A 14,569-nucleotide genomic window follows, 5' to 3' on the forward strand; every position below is an offset into this window, starting at 1 on the left:
ATTAAGCATAATCACCAGTAAGAAATTATTGTGATCAATTTATTTTCATCTCATGGTCTGTTTTTTTCTGACATTCACTTTTGTTATTGACTGGTAGCAAATTCAGTTATATTAGTGTCAATAAATTTACTGACAGCTGGAAACCCTGGCTGTACTTAATAACCCTCCCACTACGTGTAGGTCTGTTTGAGCTGTTTTTCACACCGTTTCCAAACATATGTGATTGTGTTTACAAACCAAATATAAAGCTTGCTTCTTTCTTCTCCTGGAACATATATTTCAGTCACCTGTTTTATTGTTACTGTGAACTCAGATGTTAATGTTTAGTGTGACCCTTATGACTGGTTAATTGGCCACACCCACATGACAAATTGACAATGTCACAAAAATTGCCCAGGCCACACCCAAACCCCACCCATATGACATCATAAGTAGTCTCAGGGTATAAAATAAGGGGCTGGGAGCCTACAAGTCATTTGCTCCTGGCTGAAGGCAAATTATCCACTACAATGGCCTATCAAAGGAAACAAAAGAAGGGCCACCTGCCCAAAACTCGGGCAGTGACTTCCCGGAAGAGGAGACGGTACACAAGGCAGATGAAGCGTGTGACCGTTACTAAAGGCACACGGAGAGGTAAATATATATGTTCCAGCTAATGTATAAATTACAGTCTAGACCAGTGTTGTACAAGATTTCCTCTACAAATTCTGTCTACCATGATAAAGTGAATCTTTAACTTAATAAGCTGTTATTTTTCATTGTTACAGGTTACAGACGTAATCGTCTGACGTTTTAGAGGCATAAGACGTGATGATGACGGTGACCTTCTCCACCTGCCGGAGTCACCTCAATTCACCCTAAAGAGCATTCAGAAAATTCAAAAAAAAGAAGAAAAGGAAAAACAAATAAGTTAAGTTTAGACAAAGTGCAAGGTTTAGACATGCAGACAATGGTAATGGTCCCATGCAGAAGAATTAAGGCTAATCTAAGTGCAAAATGGTAATGGTCCCAATGCAGAAGAATTAAGGATAATCTTAGTGCAATTAAGAAGCATGACACAAAGTTATTTAGCATGTAGGTTAATCTGTTTAGATTTACAATGGCAATGGTCCCAATGCAGAAGAATTAAGGTTAATCTAAGTGCAATTAAGAAGCATGACACTCAGTTATTTAGCATTTAGGTTAATCTAAGTGCAGTTAAGAAGCATGACACGAAGCTATTTAGCATTCAGGCTAATCTAAGTGCAATTAAGAAGCATGGAATAAAAAAAATAAACCGAATTTGGTCTACTGTGATCTTTTAAGTATTAAGGGGTTTAATGCACATGTTACATGCACGCTGCACAAATGGTGCAGAATAAACACACCTTTAAAAACCTTAAGGCAAGAAGTCTAAAGTTTAAAGATAAATAAGGAATACATAAAATACATAATTATACTGCCTGGCCAATAAATTTTAAAAGGGCGCCACAAAGCCAGATCAGATTGTAATCTGAAAGAGAGCGGAGGAAACTTTTCCTGGTATACTTGTGAAGATCTAATGACTGCCGGTGAGGGTTCAATAACCACAGTAAGGACCATGGACGACAGCGGACATCTTTGTCTAGTACAGTTTCGGATAATAACCCTATTGGATGGTGTCCCATTGATCACCATCACTGCTGATGGGTCTGAATATAGAGCAAATATGCCTGTAAGGAAATCTCCATAGATACTAACCACTTCCAGAGTGAGGGATATAAATGTCCACGATATTCTATTGAATGCGTTTTTTAGCATCAAAAGATAGAAGTATATCTGGGATTCTTTTAGCATTTCTAATATAAGATTTATTTATTGACAGGTTTTCATATAGCACCTATATAATGATCTGTGCCTTACAGAGAATATTATATCATGCACATCACTCCCAGCCCCAGAGGAGCTTACAATCTATATTCCCTACCACACAGACTAGGGTTAATATTGTCAACTAACCCACCACTATGCTTTAGGGATGTTGTCACACTCCGCTCCCCAGGTATCTCTACCCGAGCCTCTAAACACTGACTGTCACTTTAATTCCTGTTCTAGTGCAGACGATTAGTCATGGTCTCACCTGTGTTTGCTACACCTGTGTACTGGTCAGGGTTACCATTGGTCACCCTCCCTTTTAAAGGCCTCTCCTTGCATTCTTGCATTGCTGGTTCTTCAAGTCATATCTGTTACTCTGATGTCTCTGTTGGGATGCATACCCGTGGAAACTGAGTTTATCTGCTGCTCAAGGTAAATGCTATGAATTACACCCATTACCTGCGCGGCCTGCATCGCTGACTGCTGTTACCTGTTCCACAATCCGTGGTAAGCTGCTATTCATCACTGCCGCGTGTTCATCGCTGCTGTATGCTGGACTTCCTCGATCTCTGCATACTTGTTCCACTGCTCGTGGTAAACGCTATGATCTACACCTGTTACCTGTTCCACAATCTGTGGTAAGCTGCTATTCATCATTGCTGTGGGGTCATCGCTGCTGTTTGTTGGAATTCCTCGATTTCTGCATACTTGTTCCACTGCTCGTGGTAAACGCTATGATCTACACCTGTTACCTGCTCGGTGTCACAATTCTAAATGATTTTTATAGATCCCCTGCCTCTGTCGAGATGGAACTTGCCCAGCAGTGCGGAGTCTAACGGGTAGGAGGTTTTCACCAGGGATCCCCGCAAGGGGATATAGACTCCGCTGCTCCTGTCCTGCAGGTCACGGTCTCCCAGACCAGCACTAGCAGAGGGTAGTGGAGGTTAGGACACAATGGATACAGGTGATGATGAATATATATATATATATATATATATATATATATATATATATAACGGCAGAAACAGAACACATGGCAGGTTAGTCACTTGATGAAACAACTCACAACACGCCACTTCACAATAGGTAACCCTTGACAACTGCAGGGGATAAGTAGAGCAAAAGTTCAACGCTGAGGATGATGAATGGAGAATGCTAGATCTAATAAAGTAACACACGGCAGAGGAATGTGAATCACTGATACAGCAACCATCCAAACAGAATAATAATATAGAAGTAGCTGATCCGTAAACGAAGGGGATTCCACGTAGCAGGTGAGTTACTGGTATAGCGGTAATTCTCGTTGTAGAAAAGCAGAGGCGTTGAACTCGATTCTACAGATAACAATCCCAAGTGACATAGATGAACATAAGTGCATCAAACAGTTTGTTACCTAGAAGTAGCGGAGGAGCGAAGTATATCTGAGCCGTGCGTGGAACTACAGGTGACAGATAGCTCAGCAGTAGATCCAATAGTAAAACCACAGCAGTGTTGAGACGGCCAGTTAGAAGTGAGAAACTTGAGCTGTAGTAATAGACACAGGTGCAGCAAGCAGTTCACACTAATAATTCAGCGTGCAGGTTAGCAGCGGAGTGAAGTTTCAGCTGAGCCAAGCGTGGAACTACAGGTGACAGGTAACTCAGCAGTAAATCTCCCAATGAAGAAATAGCGGTGTTGAGCCAGCCGGGTAGAGATGGAGAACATGAGCTGTAGTAATAGCCACAAGTGCAGCAAGAAGTTCACAATAATAGCTCAGCGTGCAGGTTAGCAGCGGAGTGAAGTTTTAGCTGAGCCAAGCGTGGAACTACAGGTGACAGGTAACTCGGCAGTAGATCTCACAATGAAGTAATAGCGGTGTTGAGCCAGCCGGGTAGAGATGGAGAACTTGAGCCACAGGTGCAGCAAGTGGTTCACAATGGTAGTTCAGCGTGCAGGTTAGCAGCAGCAATGAAGAGACAGCCAAATCCAGACAGCAATGGATAATAGGAAGATCAACCTATGGAAGCCAAATCCTAGTACTGAGTGAGTAACACGAAGAACAGGCAATGAACAGAGAACCATGGGAGGTTTAAATAGTACTCAGAACCAATGAGAATCGGGAGGAGGTCCAGAACAAAGTAACCAGGAGCACCTGTGTGAAAGTAATGTCTTAGAACCAGGTAGAACGTTCAATCACCGTTAACAAGAGGAAAGTCACAGCGCTGGTACCTGTTTATGGGACCGGCGTGTGACACTGGGCCTGCATCGCTGACTGCTGTTACCTGTTCCACAATCCGTGGTAAGCTGCTATTTATCATTGCTGTGGGTTTCCCCGAGCCTCTATGAACCTCTGAAAGGCCCTGTATATAAGTGACACCATCATGTGTACAACAATGCTAATGTATCAACAGATCTCCTGCACTATTCAGTGGCAGAATGGCGTGCCAATCTGAGTGTATCTCTTACACGAGTCTCGTCAGAAACGCATATATCCTGATCCCATAATAACTTTCTTCACTCATCTGGCTTTTCAGCACCTTTTGTAAGCCTGGTTCTCTAAGGACGCTTTAAAAAACTGCTACTTGACACTCTGTGAGAGAAAACATGTGACAGCTTGAGAACACGTTACATAGCAGGAGAATGATCCAATTCGGCCATCAAATGGTGGTAAACAAAGATTACCATTTTATTGTAAAACATTAACACAAGGGTTCTATGAAGACTTGAGTGATTTGCAGATGATGATCACGAAGACATGCAACAATAGTAACTATCAGCAACATTCATTTATACCAGCTGCATATGCAATAACCAGATTCTCTATTAAAAGTAGAATTGAGATACAGGAATCAACAAAGTCCCAACATATTCAGTCACTATTGGCACGGCTTGTCACAGATGATGGAGCTGATAACGGTAATCAACAATGCCGGCCAGGTAGATAACAGATGCGGGTCCAGAGCCGTAACTTAGAATTCTAGCGCCTGGGGCGAGAAAGACAAATGCCGCCCCCCTAGCCCTCAATTTTAACCAAATTAACCTAAAATTTTCCTAAATTACGCCCCCCTTCAGCATTGCGCCCTGGGCGGTCGGCCCTGTGGCACAGCCCTAGTTACGGCCCTGTGCTTGGTTGATGGCACAGGGAGAATGGTCGGAATATCTCCTGGACAAATCTAAACGCAAATTACTGTTTGCTAAACATACTCAATGGTTTGAGGCAGATAAGTGTCACAGATATCTAGTATAGTTAGCTAGATATAAAGCAGCGACTGTAATAGCAGGAATTAGGGATAATTTCAGTAATGTACATACTTCGACTGAGGAGATTGTTACTCTTTTTTCTGATTATTTTAAAGATGCATATGCATCCGAAGCTCAAAATTTTGACTCTGACTTGGACATATATTGGACAGCTGTCTCCCTACCCAAACTAAGTTTGATTAGCAAAGAATATTTAGACTCACCCCTAACAATTGAAGAGGTTACTACTACGATTTACTTCTTCCCTAATGGAAAGGCTCCGGGAGTGGATGTGATCCTTATTGAATTATATAAGAAACACATAGGGCTCTTTGCTCCCCGTCTATTAGACACTTTTACAAACCTGAGAGATTTGGGCTCGGTGTCCCCGTCTATGTCTGAAGCTCACTTAGGGCTAGATTTACTAAGCTGCGGGTTTGAAAAAAATGGGGATGTTGCCTATAGCAACCAATCAGATTCTAGCTTTCATTTATTTAGTACCTTCTACAAAATGATAGCTAGAATCTGATTGGTTGCTATAGGCAACATCCCCACTTTTTCAAACCCACAGTTTAGTAAATCTAGCCCTTAATCTTGATCCTTAAAGGGTGGAAGGACCCCTTGTTCCCTGATGTTTACAGTCCCATATCTTTATTAGCAACAGATGTAAAAATCTTGGCAAAAATACGAGCCGTACGTCTTAACCAGGTGATTGATGTGATTATACATGATGATCAAACTGGGTTTATGCCAGGAAAATCTACGCCCATTAATTTACGTAGACTCTTTTGTCACCTACGGCTGCCACACTAGGCGTATGAAGAGGCGGTGGTGGTGTCGTTAGATGCTGCCAAGGCCTTTGATTCTGTGGAGTGGAGGTACTTGTGGGTGGAATTATTAAAATTTGGGTTTGGACCAATCTTCTTTCAATGGGTGAAACTACTTTATTCCTGTCCCAGAACTAGAGTGTGTGTCAATGGCTTTATATCCCAAGAATTTGTTTTAAACAGAGGCACAAGACAAGGATGTCCCTTGTCTTCCACCCTCTTTGCTTTAGTTATTGAACTATTGGCGTGTCATTAGAACACATCTAGATATATATGGACTGACGGTGGGTGCTAGGACAGACAAGATAGCTCCCTATGCTGACGATATGTTGCCTTTTCTGTCTCATCCTTATAGATCCCTCCCAGTAATCTTGCAAGCGGTTACAACATTTGCCATATATTCAGGACCTAGACACTCCCGAATCCAATTTCTCCTAGCTGGTAGACGATCTATGGGTGACCCTCCCATAATAACACAGACTTTAAAGATTTGGCGGACTTCACTTTATTTTATTACATAAAATAAAGTGAATTATATAATTATAAGCAACTCTGGTTCTGACTCTAATACCCCATTATGTTATAATTCAGATTTTGGTGAACAAGTACAGATAGGAGAAGTTGAAGCCTGGCAGTCATATGGCATCCTCCACATTTGGCAATTATATATAGATAGGATATTACGTTCTTTTGAACAACTTCAAGTACTGTACAAACTACCTGGAAGCTATTTCTATAGATATCTACAACTTAGACACGCTTTGGTCTTGCAGTTTAGAGGAACCAGCCCGGATCTCCTTAAAGACCCTCTACGGTGCAATTAAAGATGCTGAACACAATTCTCTTGGAAACGAGGGCGCAGATGGACTTCAGAAATTTCGACACAAATGGGAAGCTGACCTAGAGGAGATTAGTAATAAAACTTGGAATAGTATGTTGGAAAATGCATGTCAAATCAGTGCCTCTACCAAATATCGCCAAATTCACTTTTTCTTCTTGCACAGGGCCTACATCACTCCCTCAAGACTCTCCATATTTAGTAAGTAACAGACAGGGCCGGATTTACCGCTAGGCAACCTAGGCACCTGCCTAAGGCCTAGCGGCTCTCAGGGGACCCAGAAGGGGGCTACAACAGAAAATATAAAAAAAATTAAAAAAATAAATTGTGGCCCCTCCCCCGACGGGTGCCACGAGTCAGGGGAGGGAGGGGTCAGGTGCTGCGAGAGGGGGGAGGTGCTAGTGTGGTGACTGGTCTCCTCCCTCCCTTCTCTGTGTAACATGGGACGTGCACCACATGACAGGTGCCGTCCCATATCAGAAGACTGCAGAGCGCGGCGCGGATTGAACAAGGTAAGTGCAGGGGGTTGGAATATTGTGTGTGTGTGTGTGTGTGTTTGTCAGTCAGTGTCCGTATATTGTGCATACTTGCCAACTCTCCCGGATTGTCCGGGAGACTCCCGCATTTTGCGAGAGTCTCCCGGACGAGTGTGGCAATCTCCCTGATAGGAAGTGGGAAAAATTCAGTTTAAACGCCGCGATTCACCCGGAATCGCGGCGTTTAGCCCCGCCCCCGCTGTAAAATGATGCGATTTGCGTCATTCCGTCACGGAGCGGGGCCAAAATGACGCGATTTCGCCGCCCCGCCCCCTGCACGCCCACGTCCCAGCCGGCATCTCCCGGAAAAATAAAAAGCAATGTTGGCAAGTATGATATTGTGTGTGTCAGTGTCCGCATATTGTGTGTGTCAGTGTCCGCATATTGTGTGTATCAGAGTCTGCATATTGTGTGTGTGTCAGTGTCTGCATATTGTGTGTGTCAGTGTCTGCATATTGTGTGTGTGTCAGCCAGCATATTGTGTATATATATAAGCATGGGGCCAATATATTGTGTGAGTGAGGGGCCAATATATTGTGTGAGTGAGGAGCCAATATATTGTGTGAGTGAGGGGCCAATATATTGTGTGTGTGATTGAGGGGCCAATATATTGTGTGTGTGAGTGAGGGGCCAGTATATTGTGTGTGTGTGAGTGAGAGGCCAAAATATTGAGTGAGTGAGGGGCCAGTAAATTAATGTAGTGTGTGTGTGTGTGGGGGGGGGGAGGTGGCAGTAAATGAATGTAGTTAGTGTGTGTGGGGAGGTTCTTAATACAATGTGGGAGGTAGGCTATTAATTTGATTGTGGAGTGCAGGTGGGGACTAATTATTGGGTGCTATTTTATTTGTGGGTTAATGGTGGGGCAATTTAATTTAATAGTGGGGCCTATGAATTTATAATGGGGTAATTAGACCTTTAATTTAATGCTGGGGTGGTTTGGAAGCTATTTATTGATTGCAGGGCTGTTTGTGGAAAATGAGGTCTATTTATTAAATGTGATTATGTATTTTTAATGCCTGTGATTGTTGTGGGAAATGGTAATATTTGTTAAATGTAATTGCTGTTTAAATTATTGCTGGGTCTGTTTGGTGGGAGGGAAATAGGTTTATATATTAAATGTGTGTGCTATCTAATGTCAGGGTTGGTCAGAGGGGAAGAGATCTATTTAGCAAATGTGAACATCATTTTAATGATGTGGCTGGAAGGAGGCCTAATTATAAAATGTGGGTGCTATTGATTTAAGACTGGGACTAGTTGGAGTTTTCTAAATTTTATGTACCCATTTTTTTCCAAATTGGGCCTCCAATATTCCAGGATCCAGACAACAAGCAAATGAGCTAAAGTAACCAGCAGCCACAAGTGGTGACCATGACAAGAACAGGTAGGAGAGAGCAGGACAGTCTGCCAACTGTCGTGAATCTGGTGGGACAGTCCCGAATTTGGGTGACTGTTTCACTTAGGAGAGTTGGGAGGTATGTCCCGCTTCACCGTGTACTGCTTGTGAAGGCAGAACTATGTACACCTAACACTAGTGCACACAGTATTGTATGCGTATGTGTCTAAAATGATAACCATGTTATAACATGGGGGTTAACCTGTCTAAAGTGCCCATGCCCCCCAGAGCCTTAACCCAGCTCTTGGCCTGGGCATAAAAATATATATATGGATTAAGCAACACTAAAATAGTCTCTTTTTATATAGATAAATATATATTGTACCAAAAACCACCCTTTAAGGATGGGCTGCTACTTATGGGCCAATGCTATGTGCTTGCCCCCCGGGCTAAAGTCTGCCAGTCCTCCCCTGCGTGTGGCCACTGTGTGTGTGTGTGTATTATGTGTGAGTGTGTATTATGTGTGTGTGTATTATGTGTGTGTGTGTGTGGCCACTGTGTGTGTGTGTGTGTGTGTGTATTATGTGTGTGTGTGTGTGACCACTGTGTGTGTGTTATGTGTGTGTGAGGGGCCACTGTGTGTGTGTGTGTGTGTGAGGGGCCACTGTGTGTGTATTATGTGTGTGTGAGGGGCCACTGTGTGTGTGTATTATGTGTGTGTGTGAGGAGCCACTGTGTGTGTATTATGCGTGTGTGAGGGGCCACTGTGTGTGTGTATTATGTGTGTGTGTGAGGAGCCACTGTGTGTGTATTATGCGTGTGTGAGGGGCCACTGTGTATGTGTATTATGTGTGTGTGAGGGGCCACTGTGTGTATTATGTGTGTGTGTATTATGTGTGTGAGGGCCCACTGTGTGTGTGAGGGGCCACTGTGTGTGTATTATGTGTGTATTATGTGTGTGTGAGGGGCCACTGTGTGTATGAAGGGGGGGGGGCCCAAACCAATATCCTGCCTTGGGCCCCATGAGGTCTAAATCCGGCTCTGGTAACAGACAGTTAATTGCCCCAAATGTAGGAGTACAGAAGGTAATTTTTGGAATATGATATGAAAATGTGGGTTTCAGCTGGACATGGGATCCATCAATCTGAAATTATGTTTTCTTTGGCCTGGGTTTAGCTGAGGACACACATAAACTTATTAAACTACTTATCACTACAATGTTTATATTGGCAAAAGTGATCATTGCCAGGAAGTGGATGGATCTGGAGAGCCTTATTCTAAAAGTCTGGATAGATCTTGTTAATGATACCGTGGGACACAAACGGTTTGTCAGGCGCCGTCCGCACGGCCGCCTGTCTGCCTGACAGCGCTTCTGGTTGCTATGCAACCAGACGCATCACTTCCGGATCCCCCCTGCCAGCTGACACCTCGCTGTATGATGCGCCCCGTTGCTAGGCAACGGGACGCTATGAAGGATTCCCGGCGGCAGGTATGACAGCGCTGCAGCGCTGATTCTGATTGGGTCACCACACTATTTAAACCTCTTCCTGCCCTCTCACCAGTGCCAGAGTATCAGGTCTTCCTGTCTCCAGCGTTGTGTATCCCAGTTGCTGTTATTGTTCCTGACATTCCTCGTGCTGCTTGTGACCCTTTTGACCCGGACCGTTTGACCACCCCTATCTGGATTCTGCCTTTGTACTGTGCTCCCTGAAAGTTACCGACCCGGCTTGCCTCACCATTCTTCTGGATTTCCCTTTGTACCTCTTCTACCTGAACGTTGCTGACCCGGCCTGTCTGACACCTCCTTGTATCTCGCTGTGGACTCTAGGAAGGACCGCGACCTGCGTGTCCCTGCAGCGGAGTCCATACTTCCTTGCGGGGGTTCCTGGTGAATACCAGGGGCACGTTAGACTCCGCGCCTTCCTCTGAGTTGCGCCAACAACAGCAGGTACCCACTATCAGTCATACACCCACTACCAGTCGTGACAGTATACTCTGGCCATGACAACGGAGGGGTCTGGTGAACCGTCTGCTCGTGACCTACTCCTGCATTTGGCTCAACGAGTGGAGCAACAAGAAGCAGCCCAAGCGCATCTTCTACAATGTGTCCAAGGGATTGCTACCCGCTTCGATACATTTCAGAATGCTGCACCCGCTACACCAGCCATAACCTCTGCGGCATCCACAGCATCCAGTGTGGTTACGGTCTCTACAGCGGCCTCCGGTGTACGCATCCCGACACCCGAAAAGTTTGACGGTGATCCCAAGAAGTGCAGGGGCTTTCTGAACCAATGTGCCATTCAATTTGAGTGCAACCCAGGGGCCTTTTCTTCAGAACGCACCAAAGTAGCCTTTCTCATCTCCCTCCTCAGTGGTCAAGCCCTTGCCTGGGCCTCACCTTTATGGGAACAAGGGGGTCCACTTCTTAATAACTCCAACTCTTTCATTGAAGCTTTCAGGAAAGTCTTCGATGATCCCGGAAGAGTTGCTTCTGCAGCTACTAGCTTGTTAAACCTCCGCCAAGGTGACCTGTCCGTGGGGCAATACGCAGTTCAATTTCGAACCCTGGCTTCCGAGTTAAAATGGAATAACGAAGCACTGGTGGCAACCTTTTGGCAAGGTCTGGTGGACCGGATTAAGGATGAGCTAATTTCCAGAGAACTCCCGGCCGAGTTAGATTCTCTCATCTCCATGTGCATCAAGGTGGATTTGCGCTACCAAGAGCGCACGCAGGAACGCTCTCCTGGCAAACGGTTCATACCACGGCTAGCACCCCAGTTCCAAAATCCCATCCTGCCAGTGGACGAACCAATGCAAGTAGGACGCTCTAAATTATCCCTTGAAGAGAGGGAGAGACGCTTCAAACAACGCCTGTGTCTGTATTGTGGAGATCCGGGACACCTGCTAAGAGTTTGTCCTAAGAAACCGGGAAACTCTTCCTCCTAAACGGTGGCGGGGAGGCCGTTTTAGGAGAATCCACAGTTGCTCCCTATTCTAAAGAAAATTCCCCAGAATTTCAGATGGCTGTCATCCTGAGCACCCCCAAGGGTACCTTTTCCACCACGGCCTTTGTGGACTCCGGCTCCTCCGGGAACTTCATTTCGGCAGATCTAGCTTCGCAGCTCCAAATACCTTTAAACCCATTGCCCCAACCGTTATCTCTGACGGCAGTCGACGGAAGTCGTGTCACCCACGGCTCCATCTCCTCCGTGACTTCTCCTGTTCGGTTGATGGTAGGAGTACTTCATAGCGAAATGATCCAACTTTTGGTGTTGCCGAGGTCCATTAATCCCCTCATCTTGGGGCTACCGTGGCTGAGAAAACATTCTCCTCAGATGGATTGGGACCACGCTCAAGTTATGTCGTGGGGTTCAGGATGTCGCTTTGAATGTCTGTCTAGAGTCTTGCCTCCAAAATGTCAAGTAATGGCTCATTCCGAGATAACCCACCTTCCTGAGGCCTATATAGAATTCCAAGATGTATTCAGTAAAGTGGAAGCGGAGATCTTGCCTCCTCATCGTCCCTGGGATTGCGCTATTGTTTTATCTCCTGACCAACCCATCCCCAAAGGGAGGACCTACCCTTTATCTCGTCCAGAGACGTCAGCCATGTATCAATATATTTCAGAAAACCTGAAACGGGGATTTATCCGCAAATCCACTTCCCCAGCGGGTGCAGGGTTTTTTTTCGTTAAGAAGAAGGATGGGTCTCTTCGGCCTTGTATTGATTATCGTCCTCTCAACCGCATCACTGTCAAAAATCGATATCCACTACCTCTCATCTCCGACCTCTTTGACATACTCAGTGGATCTCAAATTTTTTCCAAACTAGACCTCCGTGGGGCCTATAATTTGATTCGCATCAAAGAGGGAGACGAATGGAAAACGGCCTTTAACACCAGAGATGAACATTTCGAGTACCTGGTGATGCCCTTCGGCCTCTGCAACGCCCCAGCCATCTTCCAAACCTTTGTTAACGATATCTTTCATGACCTGTTATACACTTCTGTGGTAGTGTATTTAGACGATATATTAATATTTTCTAAAGATCTGAAGACTCATCGGGAACAAGTAAAGGAGGTCTTACGTAGACTCCGGAAACATCACCTCTACTGTAAGCTGGAGAAATGTGTGTTTGAGATTAGCCAGGTACCTTTTCTTGGTTTCATCGTGTCGGGTCAAGGTCTTTGTATGGATCCCACCAAGGTGTCAGCTATTCTGGACTGGCCTCAGCCACAAGGCCTTAAAGCTATTCAAAGGTTCATTGGCTTTGCAAACTATTATCGCCAATTTATTCAGGGATTCTCCACCATTATAGCCCCCATTACAGCTTTAACCAGGAAGACTGCCAACCCCAGGGTTTGGTCCTCGGAAGCCATGTCTGCCTTCATAACGTTAAAGAAAGCATTTTCTTCAGCCCCAGTTCTGTCCCAGCCAGATCAAGAACGACCTTTCTTCTTAGAGGTAGATGCATCCTCTGTAGGGATTGGGGCGGTGCTTTTTCAAGAGTCTCCGGCTGGCTCACACAATCCGTGTGGGTTTTTCTCCAGACGATTTCTTCCAAGTGAATGTAATTATGGAATAGGGGACAAGGAGTTACTGGCCATCAAGGTGGCTCTGGAGGAATGGCGACATCTGTTGGAGGGGGCTATATTTCCTGTTACTGTGTTTACCGACCATCGGAACCTAGTGTTCATTCAAGAGGCTCGTTGCCTTAATCCTCGGCAAGCCCTCTGGGCATCTTTCTTTGCTCGATTTAACATGAAGCTCACATTCTGCCCGGGAGCCAAGAACGGACGTGCCGATGCATTATCTCGCTCATTTGACGATTCCGATCGTTTAAGACCGTTGGTTCCTCAGCATATTATTGATCCTTCTAATATCGTAGCCCTTACTAGGACCAAAACGTCCTCTCCTCCTCCAGGCCGGTCATTCGTGGAACCTCATCTCCGGCTCAAGACCCTGCAGTGGGCTCATTCATCCCGCATTGCCGGCCATGCTGGAATAAAGAAGACAACATCGCTGCTTTGCCGACGCTTCTGGTGGCCTAATGTACGTGCCGATGTTGGTAAATTTATTGCTTCCTGCACTACTTGTGCTCAGCACAAAACTTGTAGAAGAGTTCCGGCAGGCCTTCTTCGTCCACTCCCTATCCCCAATGCTCCTTGGGAAAGTGTGGCCATGGATTTTATCACAGACCTACCCCTCAGTGCAGGGTTTACCACTATCTGGGTGGTTATTGATCGATTTTCAAAGATGGCACATTTTATTCCTCTAACTGGACTGCCCACGGCCAGTCGTCTGGCAGATAATTTTATCAAGGAGATATTCAGACTACATGGTTGCCCGAAGGAGATCATTTCGGACCGTGGAGTCCAATTCACATCCCATTTTTGGAGAACCTTTTGTAAGAGATTGAACATAGAATTGAAATTCTCTTCGGGATACCATCCGCAAACCAATGGACAGACGGAGTGAATCAATCAGGATCTCGAGACATTCCTCCGCTGTTTTACCTCCGACAACCAGAATAAATGGTCTCAATTCCTTCCTTGGGCGGAAGTCATCCTGTGTTTCCGGATCCTTTTCCAGTGTCCTCTTCACCGGTTCCAGCCGTAGATACTCTTTATCGGGAGTTTTCTCTCATTTGGGCTAAGACTAAGATGGCTTTACTCAAGGCTACTCAGCATCACAAAATCTTTGCAGATCGTCATCGGAGGGCCACTCCTCTCTTAAAGGTGGGAGACCAAGTATGGCTATCCACCCGGGACCTAAGACTAAAGGTTCCTTCTATGAAGATGGCTCCTCGATTTATTGGCCCGTACACCATCATGCAAGTCATTAATCCTGTATGCTTTAAATTGAAACTTCCTCCTTCTCTGAGATGTCATAATACTTTTCATGTCTCATTACTACGACCAGTGGTACTCAATAAATTCTATCGACCTCCCGGTCGTCCCCCACCAATACAAACCTCTTCTGGA

The 14,569-nt window shown here is 45.1% G+C and overlaps 1 long non-coding RNA gene across 1 annotated transcript; it reads left to right on the top strand.

Moving 5' to 3' along the window:
- The first annotated feature begins 491 nt into the window (after positions 1–491).
- On the top strand, positions 492–1,281 carry LOC142150196 (uncharacterized). Its single transcript, XR_012691065.1, has 2 exons — positions 492–633; positions 768–1,281. It is a non-coding gene; the product is annotated as an uncharacterized LOC142150196 (long non-coding RNA).
- Positions 1,282–14,569: the final 13,288 nt, after the last annotated feature.

This window comes from Mixophyes fleayi, chromosome 4, assembly GCF_038048845.1.
Source record: "Mixophyes fleayi isolate aMixFle1 chromosome 4, aMixFle1.hap1, whole genome shotgun sequence".
NCBI lineage: Eukaryota > Metazoa > Chordata > Amphibia > Anura > Limnodynastidae > Mixophyes > Mixophyes fleayi.